Source organism: Panthera leo, chromosome C2 (genome assembly GCF_018350215.1).
Source record: "Panthera leo isolate Ple1 chromosome C2, P.leo_Ple1_pat1.1, whole genome shotgun sequence".
NCBI lineage: Eukaryota > Metazoa > Chordata > Mammalia > Carnivora > Felidae > Panthera > Panthera leo.
In genome coordinates this window covers 2,507,070-2,526,945 of record NC_056687.1, presented here as the reverse complement: position 1 = coordinate 2,526,945, position 19,876 = coordinate 2,507,070, and the positions used below count along the sequence as shown (strand labels likewise).

General features: G+C 60.4%; 1 protein-coding gene across 1 annotated transcript in view; it reads left to right on the top strand.

Annotated features, from left to right (window-relative positions):
- Positions 1 to 1,670: 1,670 nt before the first annotated feature.
- The window catches only part of AGPAT3 (1-acylglycerol-3-phosphate O-acyltransferase 3), an 80,198-nt gene continuing 61,992 nt past the window's right edge, over positions 1,671 to 19,876 (top strand). Inside the window, exon 1 of the mRNA XM_042903275.1 lies at positions 1,671 to 1,692. The gene's annotated coding sequence lies outside the window, so the exon portion shown is untranslated. The remainder of the gene's footprint in view (positions 1,693 to 19,876) is intronic.

Below are 19,876 nucleotides of genomic sequence, written 5' to 3'. Positions count from 1 at the left end.
CCCCACAGGGGGCTCGATCCCATGGTCCTGGGATCATGACCTGAGCCACGATCAGGACTCAGATGTTTAAGAGACTGAGCCACCCAGGCGCCCCATCTCTCTCTCTCTTCACTTTACAAATGTTGGAAATTGTGTAACATTAGCATATACAGAATTACCATATACATTTGTCAATGTTCTAAGAAGTATTAAATGAGTATGCTGGAGTTTATTTAACCAGGTGTCCGTGAGTTGCTTTCAGATTTCTCTAATTCTGTGCTGTGCGTCAGAACGTGCTTGTGTCCACATCTGGGAGTCCCTGTGGGAATTCACCTGTAGGACAAGAGGACGACTCCAAGGGGCGGTGTGGGCTCCCGGGTTTCACAAGTATTACATTTCCACCAACACCGCGAACCAGAACTCTTTTTCAAGGATAAGGGAACTGTGAGTAGAGCAGGTGCACGTGTGTTTATTTTATTTTATTTTTAGTCCAAGTGTTTTCTGAAATAATTGAAGGAAGTTTAAAATAAGGCACAGCTGACGTCCGCGGCGCCTGGGATCTTCGATAGTTTTCCAATGAAACTGGTCCAAGTTAGGGAGGTCCAGAGGGACCTGAGGACCTCCACAGGCGGCAAGTCACAGCGAGGTACCACGTAGAGAAAGCAGAGTGGAGATGATCCCCCCCCCCCCCCCAACCCAGGCCGTTTCCAGGCTCAGACATCAGCAGGTGCTCCGTGAGGGGCTCGCTCGCTCGGGTGCTTTGGAGCCAAGAGGGCAGAGCCTTCGGCGACCGGGCCTGGAGGTGTGGCTATCTAGGCAGGTCACAGCCAGGCTCCCCCAACCAGTTCCGGGAAGTTTCCTCCCGGGTCAAATGCGGATACAGTGTTGCCAGCCTGGTGCCAACTATAAATAAGTCAAAGGGTGCTGCACGTGGGTCTGAAATGTATCCTCGCGCGGAGCTGGAGCCCCGGCTCCCAGGATGGTCCCCACGTTGACGCGGGCCATCCAACCCCATGCGGCGGCGAACCCCACACGGACCGGACCAGGGGAGGAGCTCCCGCCCGGAAACAACCCCAGTGCCCCGGGGGAGGGGGGCACCCCCAGGGAGCCGGGGAAACGAGGGGGGTGGTCTCCTGACCTGAGGTGCCTTCTCCCTGCCCCCCATCATACTGTGCCGCCCGGTCCCCTCCCTGCGTCAGTCCTGCCCCCCTGCCCCACCTCGCTGGTCCTGCACCCCACGTGCGCCGCCGGCTCCCATCTCTGCCTCGGATTCACGGGCGTCCGTTACCGACCTCTGCCAGAGTCCCCCCCCAACCCCCCTCCCCGGTGTCCCGTGTCCCCCACGTGTCCCCCGTCCCCCACGTGACCCAGCGTGTACCCCGGGCCCCCCCCGCGCCTTCATCCGAGTCCCCCCCCGCGTGCCCCCCCCCGCGTGTCCCCGCGTGTCACCCCCCCCGCGTGTCCCCCCTCCCCGCGCGCCGGCGGAACTGTGGGATCGCCGCGCACAGGAAGTGGCGGGGCGGCGCGGCCGAGGGCGGAGGGCGGCGGGCCGGGCGGGGCGGGATGGGGGCCGGGGGCGGCGGGCGCCGCACTAGCTGAGGCCCGACGCAGGGCCGGGCGCGCCCAGGGCCGGAGCGCAGCGGCCGGAGGGGCCGCGGAGGCGACGCCGAGGCCGCGCGCGCGCGCGCGACGAGCAGGTGGCGGCGGCTGCAGGTGAGCGGCGCGGCCCCTGCCGAGGTCGGGCCCCCCCCTCCCGCCGCCCGCGGTCGCCCCCACCCCACTCCCCGCCGCCCGAGGTCGTCGCCCGCCCGAGGTCGCCCCCCGCACCGCCCCCCCCTCCGCCCGAGGTCGGCCCCTGGCCCCGCGCCGGGCGGAGCGCAGCCGGCCCTCTGCGGCGTGGGGCCTGCGGGAGGACGGGGTGGCGGGGCGGGGGGTGGTCCGCGGGCCCGGGTCCTCCCCGCACCGCCGGCCTCCCGGCGCCTGGTCCGGCCGAGGCCCAGGACACCTCCCCGTCCGCCCCCCACTCAGGCCGCTGCAGCCCGGGGTGGGGGGGGGGCACGCGGGGCCTGGCGGGGGTGGGGGGCGCTGGGGGACGGGGCGCCCCGGGAGGGGACGGGCGGCCCAGGGCTCTGGGACGGCGCGACCCCCTGTCCCTTGTTCCCTGTCTCCCCGCGGACTCTGCTCCCCTCCGCTCCCCCCTCCCTGCCGACGCGAGGCGGCCCCTGCCGGGCTGGTGGGGGGTGGGGTGGGGGCACAGGGGACCTGGGACCCCACGGGGCGCCCGCGACCCCGCTCGCCCGTGGCCACGGCTTAGTTTCACTCTTTGCTCAATCAGAGGGCGGGCTGCAGGTGGGGTGGCGGGTGCTGAGTTTTCCGATTTGACTTTGGCGTTTGGACCAAGGCCGACTGTGAATTTCCACCGTTCAGTGATGGGGTCAGTCAGTAATGCCAGAGCCATTCGGGGCAAGAGCCGCCTCCACCCCCACGGCCACCCGGAGGACCCCGGAACGTTGGACGCCAAGGTTGTCGGGAAAGGAGGTTTATTAGCAGTTGAAGCTACCTTGAAAAATTGTGCAGTTTTTTTTTTTTTTTAACTTTGAGAGAAGTTCAGTTGCAGTAGGGAAGACGCCTTCCTAAATGGCTTCCGTGGCCTTTTTTTTTTTTTTTTTTTTTTTAAAGCACAATACTAACAGTCTTGTCTAAGGGAGTACTTGAGCAGGCAGGTTCCTTTTTGTAGGAAATACAGTCACATGAGAAGGAAAAATGAGGGCTGTTGGCCTTGAGAGGCCGGTTTGGGAAGTAGCTGGCCATGTGGGAAGTGATGATTATCCCAGAGAACCCCAGTCCACCACGGGGTGCTGGTGCTGGTGGGGCCCCGGGGTGCTGGTGGGGCTCGGGGTGGCGGGGCTAAACCCAGAGATCCCCTCCTTGCTTCCCGTTCCTGCTCCGCAGCCTGATTGTACTCATGTAGGGATTACTCATCAGTGTTTCGTCTGTTTAAAAGTTTCAGGAGGGGTCTTGGGCTGATTCTGAACATTCTTTAATATGCTCCCTTCCTTGCTGCTCCCTCCCCCTGTTCTAGACCATCGTGACCACATCCCCCCGGCCGCCCTCAAAGTTTCAGAATTAGCCTGTTACCGCTCATTTCTAAGTTTCAGAATTAGCCTGTTACGGCCCCTTTCTGAACCACGCTTAGGGGTCTTGATTACGCTGTTTAAAAGAGAAGTTACATGGCATTGACGTGCAGAGCGGGAAGGGCCTCTCGGCCCTGGAAGGTGCAGTTGCCTTAATGTTTTGAACCCGATGTGTGCACCCATAGTGGCCGTGCTTGGTGGGAGTTCGAAGCTCACCCCACGTGGGTGGGGCCCCACCTGGGGGGATCTCTACCTAAGGTCTGTGTCCTGACAATGGCCTGGAGCACGCGGGAGAGCAGGTGAAAGTCCGTGTTGTAGGATGGACGGTCAGGGAAGGTGCCGGAGGGGTGCTTCAGTTGGCAGAGTGGGGATTCTCGCAGCGCCTCCGGAGAGGGTGCCCTTGCCCCTGGACTGGCCCATGTGGCCGGCTCCGCTCCTGCACGAATGCTTCCGGGCCTGTGTGAAGGTCTGTGGGCCAGCACTGGGGAAACAAAGGAGTCGTTTTGTTTTGAAAGGTAGAAAAAAGTGCATCCACGGAAGTGATCTGGTCTGTCCGTGTTTACTCCGGCTTCCCATGTTAATTAGGGTTGACCCTGATACACGGGGTTAGCCCTCCGGACGTGTGACCTCGGATCACACTTCAACCTTGGAAAAGAGTAGTCTGAGAAAACAGAGTCCTTGCTGCCTGCTGAAGGGTAGGTCGCAGATCAGCATGGCCAGAGTTAAACCAAGATCCCCAGGCTCCCATCTTCTGAGACCCCACCATCTGCTAAAAGTCCATATGTGTTTACCTGTGGTCAAATCAGAGGTAGAAGGGAAATACCGGGATGCCTATAAACCGGAAAAATGTAGAGTAGAAGTTGTGTTTGAGAAGAGCCAAATTTACTGGATTTTTGGAGGGGGAGGGTCTGGTTCCCTTGCCCAATCACGTTTTGCCCCTGAAATGCACACTTGGCTGTTGACTTGCAGACTGACTGAACATGGGAGACACGAGAGGGACACGTGGTGTAGACCAGGTGCCCTCACTGTTAGCAGTGAGCCCCTATCACCGTCAGAACACACTTCTGGCAAAAGCAGTGGTTTCTCACCACCCCCCCACCCCACCCCCCGCCTTATCAAAACTGCTAGTTTATTGGTACAACTTGCGGCTCATTGATATTTATAGAGCAAAGCGTCGGTCGTGAGCGGCTACATTTGCCCGTTTCCTTTTTCATGATGTGTATAAGGTAAGATCTTTAGTTACTCAGCCTTATTGAGAAATTGACTTACAGTAAGGGTGGACTGAATTTTGTAAAGCAGTTGTTCAGAAACTTCGTGCGTTTTACTTTTGGTTAACCAAAGAATGTTTGAGGCTTCAAATGAGTTATCTCAAGCTGTAAAGCGAAACGTCTTTCACTTAATCTGCTCTTTCTAAAACTACCTCGTAATCATCTTAACATTAATCGCAAATTCCCAATCTCAGAATGCTGCATTTTAGGCAAACGCATCAGTGGTTTATCTTTGGACAGACTGCCTTTCAGATATTGGAAGAATTCCCCGTGTTTTGATTATCTTTGTTGAGCAAAGTGTGAGAGCTGGTAATCTTGGGAGGGCATCTGGGTGCTTGGGAGGGGGGCCCAGGCTCTCAGAGACTGGCCCGGAGGCTGTGGTCCGGGGTGCCCGGAAGGGTCGCAGGTAGGATGCGTCTTAGATGTGGTCTGAGCAGATCTGTATGTGACAGGCCACAGAGTGCTTTTGCATCACACAGGACTCGGGACTGAGGCCTGGCGCAGGGGTGGGAATAGCAAGCCAGCAGCTGGCCGAGAGGCCTGTCCCCAGGCGACTCGGGAGGCCATGCATTATTAATGTGGATCTTCTCGATTCCTTTCTGAAAGTGGGTGGGGAGTGAAATCGGTAACAAAGAACGATAGTAACGAATTCTACTTGGAGCGGTAATAAAAAGCTGTGTGCTGCGACCAAATACCTTTCCCCAGGTTTGTCGCTCAGCGGTGACTTGTATGTCCCGAGAGTTGCAAACCTGGGCGGGGAGCTGAGTCCTAGAGTTCCAGAGAGGGCGGCTCTTCTCCTGTCATCGGCGACCTGAAGTCCGTATGAGCATACGCTGACTTTAAAAGTGTCCCCTGCCTTGTCACTTGGGCTGTGCATCTTGCTCTGTAACGGCAGCTATAATTACTGTGAGGTGTCGTATGTGCAGATTATATTGTTAGATTCTTGAAACAGCTGTGTAAGGACCGTGGCAGGTCCCTGTTCGCAGATGGAGAAAACTGAGTCGGGTAGCATGGCTGGGGTTGCTCAGCCAGCAAGCGATGAATCTAGATTTCAAACAAAGGTCTTACTGCATCCAAGGCAGCTTGCTGCTCGGAAAACTCAATGTATGAAAAACAAATCGACATATTGAAACTAAGCGGTCGGCTTCACGGAAGTAGTCCTTTGACAACTTTTCGCTTACAGAAGGCTACGCTGGGTGGGCCGGGGATCAGAGATCCCCATCTAAGGTGACAGAAACGGATACACGCTGGATATGGTGTTGCACCGGGGAAGAATTCAGTGCATCAAGTTCATGTGTGCTCGGAGGCATTATGCACGCGGCGGGAGTAGAATGAGGCACTGAGGACGGACGTATCGAATGGGCGGTGGTTGGGTCAGGCTTCTACAGACTGACTTCTCCTTTAGACACCATCCAAGTCTAACTGGAGTGGTTGGATGATCGTGCCATTTATCAGGATACACATATGCCCGTGTTCAGACAGGAATCAGTCCATTGGCCTACCTTGCAAAATAAGGTTTAGTTGTGGCGAGTTTTGCCCAAATAAGAAGCGTTAAACGAGGGCTGCAACCGTTTGGGTTATGCAGGAAGCAGATGTGAAAACAGCAGCGCAGAGGTGTGCTGGGAGAGATGCCCGTGGGGGCCGAGGGTCGTGGGGTGCATCAGTGCGGGGGCGGGGGGGACCCTGGGGCCACCGTGCTGGTCTGACGCGGTGAGAGGAGACAGGGACGGGCTGGGGAGGAAGGAAGGACCTTGACGCAGCCCTGAGCAAGTCTCGGCCTGGGGTCCTGGGGGAGGGACCCCCGTCCCTCAGGTCCCGCTGGCCTGTGGAAGGCACGCTCCTGCTGTGTGGCAGGTTCTCTCTCGGGGGCGTCGAAGCTGCATGGCTGCCTCTCAGACGACGTTCAGTGACTTGGTCATCAGCAGAAGTAGAATGGCCTGGTAAAAATAATTGCGCGGCACGGGTAGCGTCGTGGTTTTGTTTCAGGAGGAGCCGAGTGGCCGCGGCAGGCGTCCTGAGGCTGGTCCGTAGCTGCTTCCCTGTACCTGCGCGTGAGCAGAGTATCCTAGTGGGGACCACCAGGCGCTTCCGGACGGGCAGTGGTTAGAGCACACGCGTCAGCACGCGGTGGCGCGTTCCCTGTTTTGAGGCGGGGTGCACACCACGGTTACTTGAGTCCCAGAAACTGCTGGAAGATGCGTTACGGCCTGCCGTTCTCTCTTGCTCTGGGCCAGCGCGGCATGTTCCTGGGGCCCCAGCTGCTTTGCACCCTTTACTTTCCTTTATGTGTTAGGGGGTTACTGGGCGTGAGCATTTCTGTTTTCGTAAACGAAACTGTCCATAAAAAGTTGCGAACACCGGTTCTGACGGGGGCCAGGCAGGAAGGGGGCCAGTGGAAACGTAGGCGTGAGGCACTGGGGGTGGCTCTGTGGACAGGAGTGATGGCCGGGTGCCTCTTCTCCGGCCTGCTCGCCGGACCTCCCCCACCGGCTGCCAGCACTACCCCAGCGGGCACGGCCCCAGCATGGACTCCCAGCACCTCACCTCCAGCACGGAGCACTTAGCTCCAGCACTGAACACTCAGCTCCAGCACTGAGCCCCAGCACTGAGCACTCAGCCCCAGCACTGAGCCCCTAGCACTGAGCACTCAGGTCCAGCACTGAGCACGCAGCTCCAGCACTGAGCCCCCAGCACTGAGCACTCAGTCCCAGCACCGAACCCCTAGCACTGAGCACTGAGCCCCAGCACTGAGCCCCTAGCACTGAGCACTCAGCTCCAGCACTGAGCACGCAGCTCCAGCACTGAGCCCCCAGCACTGAGCACTCAGCCCCAGCACTAAACCCCTAGCACTGAGCACTGAGCCCCAGCACTGAGCCCCTAGCACTGAGCGCTGAGCCCCTAGCACTGAGCACTCAGCTCCAGCACTGAGCCCCCAGCACTGAGCACTCAGCCCCTAGCACTGAGCACTGAGCCCCTAGCACTGAGCACTCAGCTCCAGCACTGAGCACTCAGCCCCAGCACAGAGCACTCAGTTCCAGCACTGAGCCCCTAGCACTGAGCACTCAGCTCCAGCACTGAGCACTCAGTTCCAGCACTGAGCACACAGCACGGAGCACTCAGCTCCAGCACTCAGCCCCAGCACTGAGCCCCTAGCACTGAGCACTCAGCTCCAGCACGGAGCACGCAGCTCCAGCACTGAGCCCCCAGCACTGAGCACTCAGCCCCAGCACTGAGCCCCTAGCACTGAGCACTCAGATCCAGCACGGAGCACTCAGCTCCAGCACTGAGCCCCCAGCACTGAGCACTCAGCCCCAGCACTGAGCCCCTAGCACTGAGCACTCAGCTCCAGCACTGAGCACGCAGCTCCAGCACTGAGCCCCCAGCACTGAGCACTGAGCCCCTAGCACTGAGCACTGAGCCCCTAGCACTGAGCACTCAGCTCCAGCACTGAGCACTCAGCCCCAGCACGGAGCACTCAGTTCCAGCACTGAGCCCCCAGCACTGAGCACTCAGCCCCAGCACTGAGCCCCTAGCACTGAGCACTCAGCTCCAGCACTGAGCCCCTAGCACTGAGCACTCAGCTCCAGCACTGAGCCCCTAGCACTGAGCACTCAGCTCCAGCACTGAGCCCCTAGCACTGAGCACTCAGCTCCAGCACTGAGCCCCTAGCACTGAGCACTCAGCTCCAGCACTGAGCCCCTAGCACTGAGCACTCAACCCTAGCACTGAGCACTGAGCCCCTAGCACTGAGCACTCAGCTCTAGCACTGAGCACTCAGCTCCAGCACCGAGCCCCAGCATTCAGCACTGAGCTCCAGCACTGAGCACTGAGCTCCAGCACTGAGCCCCCAGCACTGAGCCCCCAGCACTGAGCACTCAACCCTAGCACTGAGCACTCAGCCCCAGCACTGAGCACTCAGCCCCAGCACTGAGCACTCAGCCCCAGCACTGAGCACTCAGCTCCAGCACTGAGCACTCAGCTCCAGCACTGAGCCCTCACCACTGAGCACTCAGCCCCAGCACTGAGCCCCTAGCACTGAGCACTCGGCTCCAGCACTGAGCACTCAGCCCCAGCACTGAGCCCCTAGCACTGAGCACAGAGCCCCTAGCACCCAGTACTCAGCCCCAGCACTGAGCCCCAGCACCCAGCACTCAGCTCCAGCACCGAACCCCCAGCCAGTGTGTCCCCCAGCATGGATCCCCGGCCAACATGGCCAGGTAGGCACAGGACTAGAGGGACTAGATCTTTGGTCTGCCAGGACAAGCCAGAAATCTGGATTTTTTTTTTTAGCAATCTGGATTTTTATATACGATTATTTATTTTTAACACACTGCAGACCAAATAAAAAATGTTGCTGCCTGAATTCAGCCTGTAGAGAAGTTGAGGCGGTAGTTTTTACAGCCCCTGGTCTGAAATGTTTGTTTGATTTCTGAACTGGAGTAAACTGGGCTAGTGAGGTGACACCACGGGGCGTTCCTGAATGCACGTGAGAGAGGCAAAAACACAGGTAACGGGTGCCCAAGACTTCATGTGCAGGTGGAGACCAAAAGGATGGTCCGTCCCTCCCAAGCAGGGCTGCTGGAAGCGGGTGGGGTTGTCTGATGGCGCGGGCAGGACGAGAGAAGATGGCACAAGAGAGCCGGTGTCCTGTGGGAAACGGGAACCCTGTCCGTCCCTGAATGCACCGGGAGGCCCTCCTCGGGCCTACACGGAGATGAGGTCTGAGAACTGACCCCGACCCGCGCCAGCCGCGCGCGCTTGCGTCCGCAGGTGGGGGCGCCCGGTGGCGGGGCTCGGGCAGGCGGGCCTGCGCGGTGGTCCTGGGCCGTGGCTCACACCCGCCCCGCGCCGCACGCCCACCAGCAGCCGGCGGGTGGATCCCATTCGTGCAGAGAATGGACGCAAGAGCCTCTGGCGGTGGCCTTGACGTGCCTCTGCAGTCCTGCCTCGTACTGATGGTCCCGCGTGTTTCCCTGAGCTCCTTCACCCGGTTTCCCGCTCGGCGCCTCACCTGTAGGTCTGTGCCGTCCCTGTTCTCCATCTTTCCTTTTATGGGCCATGCCTCCTGCGTGGCGCTAAGGGTCCCCGGGGGCACTCACGCTCTAGCCTGTGTTTTCTCGTGGGAGTTCTCAAGTTTGCCCCACCGAAGTGCCCATCCCTCCGGAGCGGTCAGTCTGTGGGGAGAAGTAGGGAGCCCGGGGCCCTGGCGTCCCCACGTGGAATCCCGGTTGTCCCACGTGCGGGCCCCTCTCCCTGCTGACGTCGTGCCGCCGTGGCCCTGTCTGTCTGGTCCTCTGTCCCCCTGTCCCTCAGCCGCCCGCTCCCTGCACGTCCTTCCTGCTCTTTGCTCCGTGGTGCACGTTAAAGTCGGCTTCTGAGTCTCATGAAAAACTGTTGGGGTTTTGACCGCAGTGGCACTGACTCTCTAGGTCACCTGTTTCACTGACGCTGTCGTCCTGCTGTAGAGCTGGCCTTGCCTCCGTCTGTGGCGACAGTCGTGGCTTCCGGTGAGGCTCTGGCATGTCCCACGGCCTGTCTCACGCTCTGCGGTCAAATTTCTTCCCAGGCCCCCTTATGGCTTCTATTGCTTTTGTAAGTGGCACGTTTAAAGTTTGTTTTTTATTAAAAGTTTTTTCAAATGCCGTGTTGGCGTTGAGCAGGCACGCATTCGATCTGGGGTGTTGCCTGGACAGCCAGCCGCCTTCCCGGTCTGTTCCGTCATCCGTACGTAAATATTCAGGAGTTTCTGCGTGGACGTCCCTGCCGTCTCGGGGTGGCGAGGGCTTTGTTTCCTCCTCATGCCCTCCTGCCCTGTGGCCGGGCCGGGGCCTTCTGGATGGTGCCGAATGGAAGCGCGACAGGGCGTCCTTGCCTTGTTGCAGATTTGAGGGGAGCCCTGTGACCGCTTCCCCTCCCGGCACCGGTGCAACAGTGACACGACTCCGAATCCTGGATCCGAATCCTCCCCTGCTCCCCCTGGGATCACAGGTGGCAAGACGAAGAGAAGCAGACGGAGGCGAGAGACCGCCCCACCGTGGTCATCGGGGGCCGTGGGGACGGAGCCCCGGTCGGGCCCTGGCCCGCGCACCGGGGGCCACGGCCAGAAAAGGTGCAGAGACCAAGCGCTGGGGCCGGCGTGGAGCGGACGGAGCCCCACCGTCGGGTGCGAAGGGGCGCCCGCGGTGCAGACCGTGTGGCGGGACCTGCCGGGGAGGCGGCCTCACTCCTGGGCACGCACCGGTGAGTGCCCGGCAGGGCCCGTGCGCTCAGTGTCCCGGCCGCTGTGGTCCTGATGCTCAAACCCCGGGATCGCTCTACCTGCCCGTCTCCAAAGAGAACGAAGAGGTAGCTTCTGGAATATTCACGCGGTGGGAGAGAGAAGGAGGCAGTTACAGGTGCAGGCACGTGTGTGCGTCTTGTGGGTCAGCCGAGCACAGGGAGGGAGGGAGGCCCGGAGGGCGGCCGAGCCCTGATTCGGTCCACACGGAGCCAGCGAGGCAGCCCGCGCTGCTGGGCGTGGGGAGGGGGCTTCCCGGGAGGGCAGGGGCGTGCAGCCGCTCCGGGGGGCACGGTGACATCCCCTCCCTAGAGCCACGTGTGGGTCACATGGGTGTGTGTGGCTTGTAGAAGTCTGAGCGGCGCACCTGCGGTGTGAGCCCTTTTCTACACGTGCAGTAGGTTTAAATTAAAAGTTCAGAAAAGGTGGAAGAGAGAGCTGTCGATACAGAAGACGGGCCAGGGAACCCAGCACACGTGTCGTCCGCAGCCCAGAGCCCGGTGAGGAAGCCGGGACGGCAGCCCACGGCCGCGCTCGTGAGCGGGGCTCTAGCACGAGAGCCGCCCGGACCCTGACCCCGACCTCGACGGGGCCGAGAGAGACCCTCCCGGCAGATGTCCCACTTACACGTGCTGCGTGCAGCCGCCCGGTCGCCTGGCCGGGAGACAAGAGCGGGCAGCCTGGACTCTCCCACGGGACAACCCACGACGGGCCAGGGGCGCCGCGGGAGACTCGCCCGGCCGCGCTGGACTTCTGGGCGGTCGGCTCCGCCACGCGCCCACGGTGGCGGCGGGAGGGTGGCCCACGGCTCTGACCGAGAGGCTCGGGGCGGCGACGGGGCTCCTCAGGGTCCTACGCGACCACGCTCCCGGGACGTGTGCTCCAGGTCAGGTGACTTGGCAGGTGTGAGGTGGCCCGGGCGGGGCCGTGCACCGGCACCCACCGGGGGCCCGAGTCTGGGGGTCGGTTGGCTGAGCCGGGAGAGGCCCCCAGGCCCGCACGCCGCACAGCCGAGAAACGGGGACAGCCTTCCTTTCCCCCAGGAAGGCTCCCCGGGTTTGGAAGAACGCATGTGGGGTGGGGGAGGGGTGGGAGCCCTCTTCAAGCTTTCTTGTGTCCGATGATGACGTCCCAGGAGGGACTCCAGCGGAACGCGGTTCCTTCCCACGTGGGGTGGGGCAGCGCGGCGGGGGTGCCGACGTTGACACGCCTCCTCGGACGACGTCAGCCGTTTCGACAGTGAAATTACGGAAACAGAGAATGCTTATTTTTCCGCACAGATGCCTCCTTTCGGGGTAGAAGTTCGCGTTTATACCCAGAAGTGTATTTTGCTGGAACTGTCTTACAAAGAGCCTCTCTGCGAGTGTCAAGCAGATCACATAAGATTTTTCCATCCATCCGTTAATTTGGTGAAGCAACGAGGAGCTTCTTTGCCTTCCTGGACACCCCGTCTGGGCCGCGGTTCGCTGTTTTCTGCTCCGTCGCTGTGTTTGGTCGGTCCGTGACGTTTCGTTTGGGGTTGTCTGCGCCCGTGCGCCAGAGTGAGTCTGGCTGGCGATCGTCCCGTATCACACCGTCCTCGTCCGGCCCGGCGTCTGGATTGTGCCGGTCTCCTAACCGGAGTCGGGCACCGTTGCCCCTTTCTGTGCTGTGTAAGACACGTCACGTAAGCTCGAGACTGTGTGTGTCTTACGTGGATTCTTGGTCTGCGTAGATCCTAGTTCACGCCCTGGTTCGGCTGCAGATCTGTTCGGGTTTCCCGACCCTTTCTCTGGGGAGGAATGTGCGTGTGTAACAGGCGGCCCCAGCGCTTGCTGGCTTTAAACAGCAGCACGTGTCGTCTCCCCGTTTCCGTGGTCCAGGAGCCCAGGCACAGCCTGGCCGGGTCCTCAGGCTCCGCACTCTCACCGGCCGCCGTCATCCCTGAAGGCTCGGCGGAAGGACCCAGTGCCAAGTTCGCTCCCGCGTGGCGGTCAGGATTCAGTTCCTTGCCGGTCGTTCTGAGGGCCTCCCGACACGCCGCTTGCGTGGAAGCGAGGGGCAGAACGTGCCGGCGGGACGAAAGCCACGGGCGGTGAAGCCTCATCCCAGACGCGGCCCATCTTCGCTTTTGTTGCACTGTTTTTGTTAGAAGCCCGTGGTGAGGAGCAGCCCGCCGTCGGGGGAGGGGATCACATGGGGGTGCGAACGGGGGGGACCGTCTTCAGGCCGCCCACCACGCCGCCCGCGTCATTAGCCTTCTCGGTTCCTTGGTGCGAAGGTCGGAACATTTTGTTTTTACGTCCCTGCCGTACCCGACGTGAAGTTGCCTTGTTCCCTGCTACGGTTGCTGCTGCCCTTCTTTATTCTTGACTCATCCTAGCAGAGGCTTCTCTCCGATACCTTAGTGCTCACAGGGAGCCGGCGTTCCGTCCTGTGGCTCACTTGTGCTGTTTCTTTGCTTCTCCGCGTCATCGTTTCTGGCCGTGCTCCCCGGGCTGATTCTGGTGTTCTCTTTCCAGGTTACCGAGTTGACTCATTACCGCTGTTTATTCTTTATTATTTTTCCTAAGCGTTGCTTCTTAACTTTCAGGCTTTATTTCTAGCCTGAGACTGTCGGGCTGTAACTTTCTTCTCGGCTCAGCTCTGCTGTCCTCTGCGGTTGGTTTGCGATGCTCTCACCGTTCGGTGTCAGCACTTTAAATTAATTCCCGTTCTTCCGCAACCCGTGGGTGATGCAGAAGCACTTTTGTTTCCTCAACGCACGGGGGTTTTAGGTTGTGTTTTTATGACTGACTTCGGCTCAGAAGCCCTGCGTTCAGAGGACACGGTCCGTGTGGCCTGACTCTGCCCAGTTTTTGAGATTTGGGTTGCGTCACGGCCCTGTGCTCTGGCCGCCGCGGTGGCCGCCCTGGCGTCGGCGGTGGGGCCAGCTGGCCTTCCTGTGCCCGTCTCCGGTTTTCTCGGGGCCGTTCTCCTCCCCCCTCCCTCTGGCGGCCTTCAGCCTCACTGTGGCACTGCTGGGGCGGGGTGGGGGTGGGGGTGGGGAGGCTTGCTTCTCACTTATCCTGCTGTGGATTCTGTGTGCTTCCTGCAGATAAAGTGTTGCGCCTTTTGTAATTCTGGAAAAATTCTGGCCACGACTTTGTTGAACTCCGCGTCTACCTCACGCTTGACTTCGTGGCGCGTCCTGGGGCCTCTTGTTGGAGCTGCTTGCGTTTCGGTCATTTTGTGCTGCCCCTGGGGCGGTTCCCCAGGCCTCCAGCCCTGCCACCTGCTCCGTGTCGTCTCGTCTGCCGGTCAGCCAGCCCGTTAAACTTTTCCTCCCGCTGATCATAGCTCTTGCTTTTAAAAGTTCTCTTTGGTCCCTTCCCAAGCTGCCCCTTTTCTGACTTGGTATTTTCTTCCTTGCATATTCCGACCTCCACGGCGACGTGCGAACGCTGTATGCGGCAGCTAATAGCAGAATACTAACCATCATGGTGGTCCTAACACCCGACTCGACGCGTCTCGGGGTTCAGTCCCACCGCTGGTGCTGCTGCCTCTTGCCTCCGGTTTCTGGAGTGCTCGGTAACACAGGCTTCTGTCCCCGTGAGCTCCACGGGGAGGCTCTGCTCCTGCCGGGCACCCCGGAGCGGCACTGACCTGGGACCGGTTTAGGTTAATTTTCTGCACCCACGAAGGGACTTCTAACGACGCCACTGACCAATCGGAAGAAGAGTGATGCCAACCGGGATTCTGGCCGCAGGGGAAGGGACAAGACTGGTGTGGATGAGGTCGCTCGGGGAGAGACCGGTGTGCCGTCGGGGAGTTGGAAGCTGAGAAAATGTCCTCGTCGAGTGCCTCAGCGAGGTTGGGACACCGGGCTTTGTCCTCAGCGGCCCCGGCTTTCCATCAGCGTCTCTGCATCCAGGCGAGGTGACTCCTGCTGCTTCGGAGTCACGTTTCGACAGCTGTTATTATTCGAGTGAGGCCTGCTCGGTCGCAGGAGAGCCGCACGGGGAGCTCGCCAGGCCTGGCCCGAGAGCGGGACCCCTTCCATCTGAGCAGGTGACAGGTCACGGACGTAGGCGTCGGAGCCAGAAAATAAATGGAAAGACCGTTCGGCGTCTAGAACGAGGTGACTCTCGGGGCTTGTCTGAGGCTGTCTTCGTGCTGTGCGGTGACCAGCCCCCCCAGTGCGGGTCCCCAGGCCTCCACGTCCTGTGGCACACGGCCGTCACCTCTCAGGGGGGCCTCCCGTCTCAGTGGGTGCCTTTCTGTCCATTCTGCCGCCACCCTTCCTGTGTCTCCCCGGGTCCTGCCCGGGATCCCCTTCCTCCCCGTCCCTTCACACACCTTCCTCAACAGCACTCTTGCCCTCCTTGCCCGGTGAATTCTTTTTCTTTTCAAAAAAATTTTTTTTTTTTTTTTGGGGCGCCTGGGTGGCGCAGTCGGTTAAGCGTCCGACTTCAGCCAGGTCACGATCTCGCGGTCCGTGAGTTCGAGCCCCGCGTCAGGCTCTGGGCTGATGGCTCGGAGCCTGGAGCCTGTTTCCGATTCTGTGTCTCCCTCTCTCTCTGCCCCTCCCCCGTTCATGCTCTGTCTCTCTCTGTCCCAAAAATAAATAAAAAACGTTGAAAAAAAAAAAATTAAAAAAAAAAAATTTTTTTTTTTAATTTCAGAGGGGGCGCACATGGGTGGGAGAGGGGCAGAGGAGGGAGACAGACAATCCCAAGTAGACTCCCTGCTCAGCGCGGAGCCGGATGCCGGGATCGTGACCTGGGCCGAAGTCAAGAGTCGGGCGCTCGACCAACCGAGCCGCCAGGCGCCCGCTTCCTGGTGAGTTCTTACGCACCCTCAACTCGGCTGTCGCTTTGCTGGGGAGGCCGCCCCCGTCACGAGTCCGAGTGAAGACGCGCACACGCACGCACACTCTCAGCACACGGCGCCGCCTTGTTACCGTCTTTGCGGCCTGGCTTCTCCGGCTCACGCTGCGCTTCTGCCCTTGGCGTCGGGGGAAGGCCCTGAAGGCCGGTCTCCACTGCGCTCTGTGCAGCCGGGCTGCCCCGTGACGGCACTTGGTGCAGGGCGCGCGGGAGGCGACGTCGCACGCGGCCGCACGCGGTGGGTCGTGGCCGGGCCAGAGCACCCCGAGGACGGTGCTGCGGACCGGCGGGCACCCCACCCAGGAGGGAGAGCGAGGAGAGAAGCGAGGGCTGAGCTCTGCGCGGGCTCGTCCCCAACGGGCCGCGTGGCAGGGGTCCCCGCGTGTTTGTCCTCTGGCGCTGGCTTCGCCCTGCCTTTCCCCTTGGGGCGGAGCCGAAGGGCAGGGTGACCGTTGTCCGTGTCTGTTGCCATCTACGCCCGAGGAAGCGTGGTGGCATCACGGCGGAGCGGCTCGCCGTGTCCTGCCGTGTTTCTGGAACGCGGCAGAGGCCGGGGTGCTGACGCTGGCCGGTCCGCCAGCCCGCACCAACTCCGGGTTCTCCTTGTTGCTGAGTCATTTCGCGGCTCAGCACGTCTGACGGGAGCGTCCCCTTCTCCCTAAAGCCACCGGGCACTGCTCGCTGCCGAGTTCCCGTGTGGCGGTCGCGTGGCTGTTTGCAGGGGACGCGGAGGGCCCCGGCCACCTGCTCTTGTGTTGACGGGATGCCGCCTGCCTCCCCGGTGTGCGAGCTGAGGGCCACGAGGACCCGAGCGTCTGGTGCTGTGCACGGCCTCAGGCTCCCGGGGCGGCCGGTTTGCCGTGTGGACGGCTTCTCCTGGGCTCGGTGGGGATATTTCCCTCCTTCGGCAAGTTTGTTGCTGTTAGCAGCTGTGGATGGGTCACGTTTGTGCCTGTGGCCTTTTGACAACAGGCCTCCACATTCGCAGACACACGGAGGTAGGCCAGCTTTATTGAACGGCGGTGAATTTTTCCAATCCCCCCTTTTCTGCCCACTCCCGTGCCTCCACCAGGGAACGGAAGTAGCCTGCAGTAGAGAGAGGCACCCGACCCCCCGTGTGCAGACGGCGGTCACCTGCAGGCTTCAGGGGCGCCTTGTCTGACACTGGGACGCCGGTGACAGCAGCCTGCTGCCTGTGCGTAGCCGGGGGGGGGGGGGGGGGGAGGGGGCAGGGAGAGGCACGGGGAGAACATAACTAAGAGAGAGGCTACTTATAAATAAGATTTTCTTAAGGGTGGGAGCATTCGTTTGTTAAGAGCGGCCAGCACAAAGTGCCACGGACCGAGTGGCTTAAGGAACAAATGTTGTGTCACAGTTCTGGGGACTGGACGTCCCAAGTCAAGACGTCTGTGGGGTTGATTTCCTCTGGGGGCCGGGGGGTGGGGGGACGCGTCTGGGCAGACGACCGCCTTCTCCCTGTCTCCCCACGTGGGGCCCTTCCTTTGTGTGTGTTTCTGTGTCCTTTTTAAATAAGGACGCCCGTCCTTCAAGTAGGGCCACCTGGTGACTTCATTCTCACAGGTTACATCTGCCGGTCCCCTGCTTCCGGAGGTGGCCCCCCGCTGAGGTCCCGGGGGCCAGGACATCAGTGTGTGAGTTGGGGGGGAACGTGACTCCCCCCGCCGGTAGCGAGCTACCCGGGTGCCAGCCCCCTCGCAAAGTCCTGATTATCGGCGGGTTGGGGCGGATTAAGAGGTGACCATTCGGCCTCGTGTTGCCGAGTGCGTTCGAGCTGAGGCGTGTGGTGCCCCGCGCAGACTCGTGGGCGGCCCCGCAGCCTTCCGGCTCGCGTGGACGCCGATCCAGGCGAGTGTCTGTGTTTCCCTTTCCCCGAGCAGCGGCGTCCGTGTGGGATCCTGCCCCTCTGTTCCCTTCCTGCCGTCCTGCCGCCAAACGAAGTCGCCACGGAGAAGCTTCGTGCCGGACAGCGACCCTGGCGCCACTGGGATTCGTCCCCTGGGCGGCGGAGGGACGGCGGCCCAGCGCGCACCCTGCCCGGCAGGTGTCCAGCGGCCGAGGGCCGGGCCTCAAAAAGAACGGTGTTAGGAAAACAGGAAAATTAAAAAGGAAGTGATGATAACTACTCATTATTTATTCTCAGTCATTTATTGTGTATTTATTTCTAGAGAGATTAGTTTCTTCCTCTTCTTCCAACCTTTATAGAAGACAAAGGAAACTGGGAGTACTGGATAATTTTATCATACTTTTTATTTTGTAACTTGTGATTATATTGGATTTCCCAGAATGAGTCAGCTTTTTTTAAGATTAGGAACTACTGTAGTAAATGAAGACACGTAAAATATTCAACCCCCCTGTACCTACCATCCGGTGGAGGAACTGATCATTATAGACAACATTTGAAGCGAGAGAATCAGTGAAATTAAAAGCTTCTAAAAACCACGTAAATGGAAAAGGAAAATGGGAAGAAAACAATCCTGAAAGTGTCCTCTCTGAGCTTGTGCTGCCTGATGCAGTGCCTAAGGCCACATGTCACAGGGCCATGGCTCACGGGGGCCACGGCTCCCAGGGCCATGTCTCACGAGGCCATGGCTTCCAGGGGCTGTGTCTCATGGGGAGCCTCGTCTCACGGGGGCCATGTCTCACGGGGCCACGGCTCCCAGGGCCACGGCTCACGGGGGCCACGCTTGAGGTGTGCCTGTCCTGAATTCAGGTGTGTTCTCACTGTGAAAGGCGCGTCTATTTAAAGACGTAATATGAAAACAAGAATGTAAAATGCCTCGTTAATGTTCTTTTGTAGTGATTAGGAGTTGAAATGATAATGTTTTGGATTTATTGGGTTAAATAAAATATTACCACATCATTTTGCCTGGTTTTTGTTGCTTTCTAATGCGGCAGCTAGAAAACACAAAACTGAAGATGGGGCTTGCTCTGCGACGTGGAAACGTCACGTTTCCACCGCGCGGTGCTGGTCGCGATCCAGGTCGCTTCGCGGGATGGGGCGGGGGCAGCGTGTGGCCCTGGGCGAGCGCCTCATCTCTGGATCCTGCAGCCCCGAGAGTGAGTGAGGCGGGTCTCGCGTTGTAAGTGTCTACCCGTCGGACCCGATGCCGCCTCTGTGGAGTGTGGTTGCCACACGTAAAGTGCTCAGGACAGAGTCTGGGAACACCAGCCACCAAGCGTGTTTGATATCATCACTAATAAATTGTCCTGTAATAGCTCTTTTACCGGGTGGAAATGCATTTCGTCGACGGTCCACACCCAGCGTTTTGAAAGGATTTGTACTCCAACGTGGAATTGCTTGGGCATGTCTACACTGGCAGAGCGGGCCGGCCCACAAGTAGTGCCCTTCTTGGCCCAGGTGCGGCCGAGGGAGGCAGGTGGGTCGGAGGCCCATCCCTCCCGGGTGTTGTGTTGGGCTCCCAAGGCGGAGTACGTCTTCCCGGGCGTGTCTCGTGGGTGGCCGCATTCCCGGAACATTCCGTGTGTGTGGAAACCAGGCTTCGCGGTGTTTGCGTCCAAGTGGAGTCAGGCTCAGAACTCTGGAGCGGACGTCTGGGCGGAAGGAGCACTGCAGGGCCGGCCCTCTAAACACCCGCTGTGCTTCCCGCCGCTGTGACCACGGGCACCCCTATTTCTGCAGGGGTCCCTGGGGAGCGCGCGGTAACGTCCCGAGGTCCCCGGGCCAGAGGGCCACAGGTCTGCCGTGGTGCAGGCCGCCTCTGAGGCGTGCCCTGGCTGGGACAGCCCATCCTGTCCCCTCTGTCCCTGGGGCCCTGGGCCCGGCAGGCCGGCACGCAGGCTCTCCGTTGTGTGCGTGTGCCACAGGAGCAAACACCCAGTGGCGAGGGACCGCGGCCCCACGGAGGCCCTGGAGGCGCGAGGAGCGAGCCTGCCTGCCTTTATTGTGACGTTTTCGCACGTGGGCCTCTCAGGGGGAAGCGCCGAGTTGCTCTTTTCTGGGAAGCGGTGACTTACAGGACGTTGTATCTTGTTCCGTCCCGGCTGGTGACTCCGGGCGGCACTCAGGGCAGCACTGTTGGCGCTCACAGGCGCCTGGGCCTCCGAAGGACGAGGCCCACAACAGGTGGCTCCGGGTTCCCACCTCCCCACTCCTGCCAGTGCTGGGACCCTGCAGTCAGGGGTGTCCCCGGGCCAGGGACCACGCGCTTGTGGCCCGAGGGCGCAGGCGGTCAGTTGGTGCCCGTCACTCCCCTGGCCTGGTTCTTGAGTCCGCCTACCGTGTCCTCTGCTAAGCAGCCTCCCGCAGGGACAGTGAGTCCTCGGCACTTTCTCCCCATCAGCCCTTAGATCTGTCCACCGTGGGTGCAGGTGTGTGTCTCCTGAAAGGGG